Source organism: Peromyscus leucopus, chromosome X, assembly GCF_004664715.2.
Source record: "Peromyscus leucopus breed LL Stock chromosome X, UCI_PerLeu_2.1, whole genome shotgun sequence".
Classification (NCBI taxonomy): domain Eukaryota; kingdom Metazoa; phylum Chordata; class Mammalia; order Rodentia; family Cricetidae; genus Peromyscus; species Peromyscus leucopus.
The window spans coordinates 112,687,929-112,694,704 of NC_051083.1; positions in this window are offsets into that span (position 1 = coordinate 112,687,929).

Sequence of the window (6,776 nt, forward strand, 5' to 3'; positions counted from 1 at the left end):
TTAGGCAAACTAAAAGGAAGGTAAAGGCTGTCTTTACTAGCCTTACTAGCCTTCTCTCGGCCCCATCTCCTAAGGCAGCAGTGTGAGGTCTCCCATATTCTCATTTCTGCCTGTTCTTCCACCACAGTAGAAGGGTTCCTAAGCCATCATTACAAATGTGAATAAGGAAACAGGAAGCTGTGCTCCAACCTGAACTATATCTAGCTATGTCACCTTGGGGACGCCACTTTTATCTTAGTCTCAATATCCTGATACTTGGTGTCCTGAATTTATCATTTTAATAAAATGAAAGTAAAGAAGATCAAGGGAACTAGAATTTATACAGCTCTTCGCATGTACTAGACCCTGTGCTCAAAGCTATTTATATCAATTATTCCTTTAATCTTCTCAAGCAGTTATTACAATGCTGACTCTAGAGATAAGAAATATTAGGTTCAGTGAGGTTATATGGATAGCTCAAATCCTCAAGGCTTGTGAGTGGTAGAAGAATTTTCATCCAGGTCAGTGTATGGTGACTACATTGCTTCCAGGGCCTTGGCACAGATAACCCCTAAGGCTCCTTCTGGTGTTAATAACTTATGAGTCTATGAAACCCTACCAGATACACAGCTGTCTACTCCACATATTTAAGGTGTCAGCTTCAAAAACATTTGTGATAAGAAGAAATTCGGGTATTATAAATGAGGAATATTGGTCAATGCATATTTGGTGCCTAGGTTTAACTGTAAGGAAACACAAGGAAAGCAATATAATTGTTCTTTAGAATATCATGAATGTAAGATGTGGGAGCTGAGAAGATGGCTCAGTGGGTAAAGTACTTGCTGTATACCCACAAAGACATGAGCATGGGTCCCTAGAACCCATAGAACCCATATAAAAGCCAGGCATTGCCGTGATATGCATCAGTATCTCCAGTACCAGTGATAGAACACACACACAGAGAGAGAGAGAGAGAGAGAGAGAGAGAGAGAGAGAGAGAGAGAGAGAGAGAGAGAGAGAGAAATGAATTCCAGGGGGCTACTGGCCAGCCAGTGTAGCTGAAATCAAAAGCTTTAGTGGGAGACCTTATCTCAAAAAATAAGGTAAGTGGAGAAAGAAATAATATCAACCTCTCTCTCTCTCTCTCTCTCTCTCTCTCTACACACACACACACACACACACACACACACACACACACACACACCATATACACAGAGAAATAAAGACAGACAGAGCAGAGTGATCATTAAAGGGAACCATTTAGGTTAAATTTAAAAAAAAAAATAAGTAGGCAAATTCTCCTCCTTTCCATGAAAAGAAGGGGGAAAGCTATGTGGATGCCCAGATTCTGTCACTGCTCCCTTCCTCCTTCAATAGAAGAAGAAAGAGGTCTATCTTCAAGCAGCTAAATGAACCAAAAATGAGTGCTAACTTTTTCCATCATCAGAATCAAAAGTGTTATACATCTCTAATTTTGTTTACTTTGTTTCCTACAGTATAAACATGTATTCCCTTCTTACTTTTATACTCTTGTGCCTTTGAAGCCATACTGTGAAATTCAGATTGGACTAATGTGACAGGGTAGCATCATGAGGCTGAAATTTAATTGTGGTGCCAGGATGGAGACACTGGTGATATTAACACAATTGGATTCCAAAAGTTACAAAAGGGAAGGTTTCTGGCTCTTACGATGAAAAATGACAGAATTAGTTCCCACAATAATGAATATAGGATATAAAGCCAAAGATGAAGGAAAATTTGTAGACTATTATAGAAAAATCTGAAACTCTATCCCAATCTTGGGCATATCTATTGAAATGACTTATCAGGCATCACTCATCTAGCATTTATATCTACAATTCATGACTACATAATTACTTCTCAGAACTAATATAATAACCTATTTTGTCTTTCTGCCTCCTAATCTATCCTCTATCCTGTTGCCAGAGAATTGCAGCCCAAACACAAATCTCTCCAGAGAATTCCTTACTGCAAATCCTTCAGTAACTCCTCACTGCCATAAGCATAAAAACCTGGCACCCTCATATAATATCCAAGCACTTCATGAGCACTTCATCTCTCTGCACACCAAACTTCTTGGAGGTCTTAGGTCACATTTGGATATGGATTTGTCCTTGTTCATGCAGCTTCCTCTACCCAAAATGTTCTTTTATGACTTACCATCTTCCTAATGCACCCCAGTACTCACCATCTGATCATGTTTGCCTTTTCTTGGTAGCCTGCCCTGACATTATTATCATTACCAAATTTGTGTCCCTTCAGCTAGGGCATGTTTTTACTACAATAACTACAGTACTTTCTTGTATATGTATTTGTTGGCCCCAATACATATGGTACCACCTAAAAACAGTGACATTCAGATAATTCATTCTTATTAATGATACACTGAATTAAGAGATAGGTAGGTAAGTGGTTAGATAGATAAATAAATGGATTAAAGAATGAATGAACAAAGAAGGATTGGCCGAAATGCTAACAAACACAGAACATAACACTTTACATGTTCACAGTATGCCATGCTGCATCAGAGTTTACAAACTACTTTAAAACTTTCTATCAAATTTGTTCCTGATAAAAATTGTGCAGAGGAAGTAGCATTGGGATGACAATACCCCATCAAGACTAGAATTCAGATTGCCAGTATTATTCTCCAATTGTATCTTCAGCGGTAGCCACATGTTATAAGGAAGATAACTGTTCAATGGTAGATGATTTTTTTTTTCTTTGATGACCTTCCTCCCTCCAAACCACTTTCTCCATGCATTTGGTTAGAAGCCACTTCCACAATGCCATTTTACATTTCGACTCTTTGACATGCAGCACCAAGTCAGGTCAGTGCCCCCCTGGCCTTGTCAGCACTTACAGAGTACAGCAGCCCAGAGCACAGGAGAAACCTCGAATGTTAAAAGGCCTATTGCAAGTCTCATCAGAAAATCAAATACATAACTCTAAAAATATCCCCCGTGATCTATGTATGTAGCCATGGTGTCTGACAAATTCAATTAAATCTGTCATACATCATTCTCCACAGTGTTATTGAGAGAGACATAGTAGTATCGAATTTTAATTATTCAGCTCCTATTGATCCTACCATAATCTGGAGAGAATCATTTGCAAACTGACAGTCCCTTCTGGAGACAGCCACTGTTATCTAATTATAAATCTCATAGTGTCATTTGATAAAAGGTAAAATTTTTCCTTCCCCACAAAAGACAAAAAAAGAAAATAAAAGCTCCAGTTTTTGGTAACAAATTCGCATATACAAGCCAAAATTATACGGACATTTCTTCAACTCATTTGTGAATGGAGCTTGATTTGTGGTACCAGTGTTTTTCTCCATTCTACCCAATTCTGGTTCCTTAGCATCCACAATATCCTATTGCTTGTGTAGTAGGACCTCCTGATCAACCCTCCCTTGTCCCCTACCATCACGACCAACCTTCTCAATGTTCACCCCAAAGAGTGCTATGATCTAAGCTATGTTCTCTTTGCTGCTACAACCAGTTCAGCAGTAATAGCTGTATTCTTTCAGGTATTCCCAAAGCATCCATACAGAAAAGCAGGGAATGGAGGGATTTTAAGACCCTGGAAGATGGCTGGAAAGACTAAGAGAAAAGAAAGAATAGCACTGAGGTTCAAAATGGTAAACAGTTGTGGTAGTTTCCCTACTTGCTAAATCCATTCTGTCTGTCCTCATTCTCCTTCAAAGCAAAGATGTATGTGAGTGTCTCAATGAGTATAATGTAAATACATATCTATGCTGAAAACAAGAAGATGCATCATGAGGCGACTGGATTCTGAAGGAATTTCTGAAAACCTGAAAGTCAACAAATCAAACTAAGTGGGCAATCACAGCCTAGGATGTGTACAAATTAAGTACCATAAACTGTCTTCACATAAGGTAAGAACAACAAAAAGAAAACTCCACATTTGAAAGCCAGCAAACCTGGGGAGGAACTTGACACAGGGGAAAACAACATGGTTACTTAAAAGGTCAGTGAAGTGATTACAGCAGTCAAGCTCTGTGTATCCCCTTGTCCTTTCCTTACCGTGAGCCAAGCAACAGCAATGGGGATGCCTAGCTTCAGACAAATGCATAATAGTCTCCTTGCAGGCTGGTAACTTCCAAAAGGAAAGAGGAGTGGTTGAGTCCTGATTGCAAACTGTGAAAATATTCTCCCAAACAACACATTGTAGGAATCGCTACACAATTTCTACTCGGATGGAAAACAATACAGGCATTTCATGGTGAATAGCATAAGTGGAGGTATAAACAGATGAAGCAAGAGATTTTGTCTATAAAGATAAATTCAGAATTGAGAATCACAAATAGTTGAGGAGCAACAGTTATAATGAAGGACAAGGATTTTCATCAGTAGTGACAGAAAATAAAATACAGTGGAGGAAGAAGGTAATACATCAGCAAAAGCACAGAGGAAAGAATTAATAGGATATGCCAAGCTTAGGATGCAATAGGGAGATAAGTCTGGAGGGGTACAGTGGGGCCATATTGTGGAGGATTTCAGATATCAAGTAGAGACGTTTAGATTTTATTCTGTCAGCAATGAGAATAGAGACAGGAGCAGTTTATGAGGAGGAGTGTGAAATGATGACAGCTGTGCTCTAGAAGATAACTCTGATGGGAACATAGAGTTTAGATAGAAGTGGAAAGAGTAGAGCCATTTAAGTATCTGCAATGACTAAAGTATAGACAACTAAGGTCTAAGGGTAGTGACACGAGAAGGGAAAAGAAGAAACAGATGAGAGATGTTAAAGCATCTGTAATTGATTAGGTTTAAAGCTTCAAAAGAAGCCCTGCTACTGTTACATGTCCTGCACCATTCAGTGATTTAGGGAACAGTAAGAGATTTGCTTTGGGGTTTTGGTTATTTTTGTCATTGTTGTTATTGTTTGATAGGAAAAAGTTATCTGATAAGACACTTTGAGTTTGAGATGCCTGCACAGAATCTACATGAAAATAACCTATAAGTAGTTGGAAATTCAAATCCCAATTTTAGGAGAGAAGTCAAAACTAAAATATACACATTGGAAAAGGTTTGATCCACAGTAGGTTAGATCTCCTCCTGAGTGAGTAACTGAGGAAATTTGATGAGGTGACTCAGATAAAGGTTCCAAATGAGGAACAGTTATCTTAGAAACTGACTCACATCTTCAATAGAAGCATCAAATTGATTTTATTTTGGGTTTTGTTTCTACTAATCCAAAGCAAATAAGTTGAGCAAATGATCATGGGAAAAACTCACTGGACACAAATTGCTGTGCTAAACAGTATGCTCTCTCAACACATACAGATGTTTTGATTGAACTATATTGACAAAAACGTGTATTTTACAGTTGGAGACACGAAAGTACAGAGAAGTGAAGTTGTGTCCTCTAAAATCACATAGCCAGAGTGATGGAAAGGCTAGCAGCCAGTTCTTATGTATGATCCTTTCAGGGATTCTTTTCTCCCAACACTGTACCCTTAATCTACAATGCTTTCTCCTGCCACAACTAACAATCAGAGTATTCCATTATTGCATCTGACTCTAAGAATTACAACTATAATTGTAGGTGTTTGGCATGGTTAAGATTGGTGTAGCAGATTCAAAGCTTGTGTATTTACTCTGTACATTTGCTAGCAAGGGAACCATGACAAGGATACTTCAAAACAATGAATACATTTTAAAATCACTTGCTTTTCCTCTTGTAAATGAATCTTAAACAAACAAAGGTCACGTTTTTATCTCATATGTGAATCTGACCTTAAAAAGCAATGAAAATACAAGGTATAGTAGTAGGTAAGAGGAAGGGGACTAGGGAAATCAGGTGAGGGAAAGTATATTTGGGAAATATAATCAAAATATAATGATATACATAGGTGAAATATGAAACATACATTTATTAATAAATATGCAAATTCAGATCACTTACAGGAAATTCCGTACTCCTAAAAAGTTCTATGCAAAATTGAGGCTTCTAAAGTTGAACTTTTTCCTCCTTTAATTATTGTATAATTTCTAAGATATATTCTATCTTAGTTAGGGTTTCTGTTGATGTGATTAAACACTATGACCAAAGCAAGTTGGGGAGGAAATGATTTATTTGGCTTATACTCCATATCACAGTTCATCATCAAAGAAAGTCAGGGCAGGAACTTAAATAGGTCAGGAACCTGGAGACAGGAGCTTATTCACCCGCCATGGAGGGGTGCTGCTTACTGGCTTGCTCCTCATGGATTGCTCAGCCCACTTTCTTACAGAAGCCATGACCACCAGCCCAGGGTGTTCCAACCCACAATGGGCTGGGCTCTTCCCCATCAGTCACTAATTAAGAAAATGTCCTACAGGCTTGCCCACCTACAGCTCTACCTTATATAGACAGCCCTATCTTATGGAGACATTTTCTCAATTGAAGTTTGTAGCTAGAGTTTTCCTGCCTTGCCCACAGTCAGGACAAATCTTTGTCACCCGCCAGTCCCACAGCCACTCAGACCCAACCAAGTAAACACAGAAACTTATATTGCATACAAACTGTATGGCCGTGGCAGGCTTCTTGCTAACTGTTCTTATAGCTTAAATTAATCCATTTCCATAAATCTATACCTTGCCACGTGGCTGGTGGCTTACTGGCATCTTCACATGCTGCTGGTCATGGCGGCAGCTGGCAGTATCTCTGCCTCAGCCTTCTGCTTCCCAGTATTCTCCTCTCTCCTTGTCTCACCTACTTCCTGCCTGGCCACTGGCCAATCAGTGTTTTATTTATTGACCAATCAG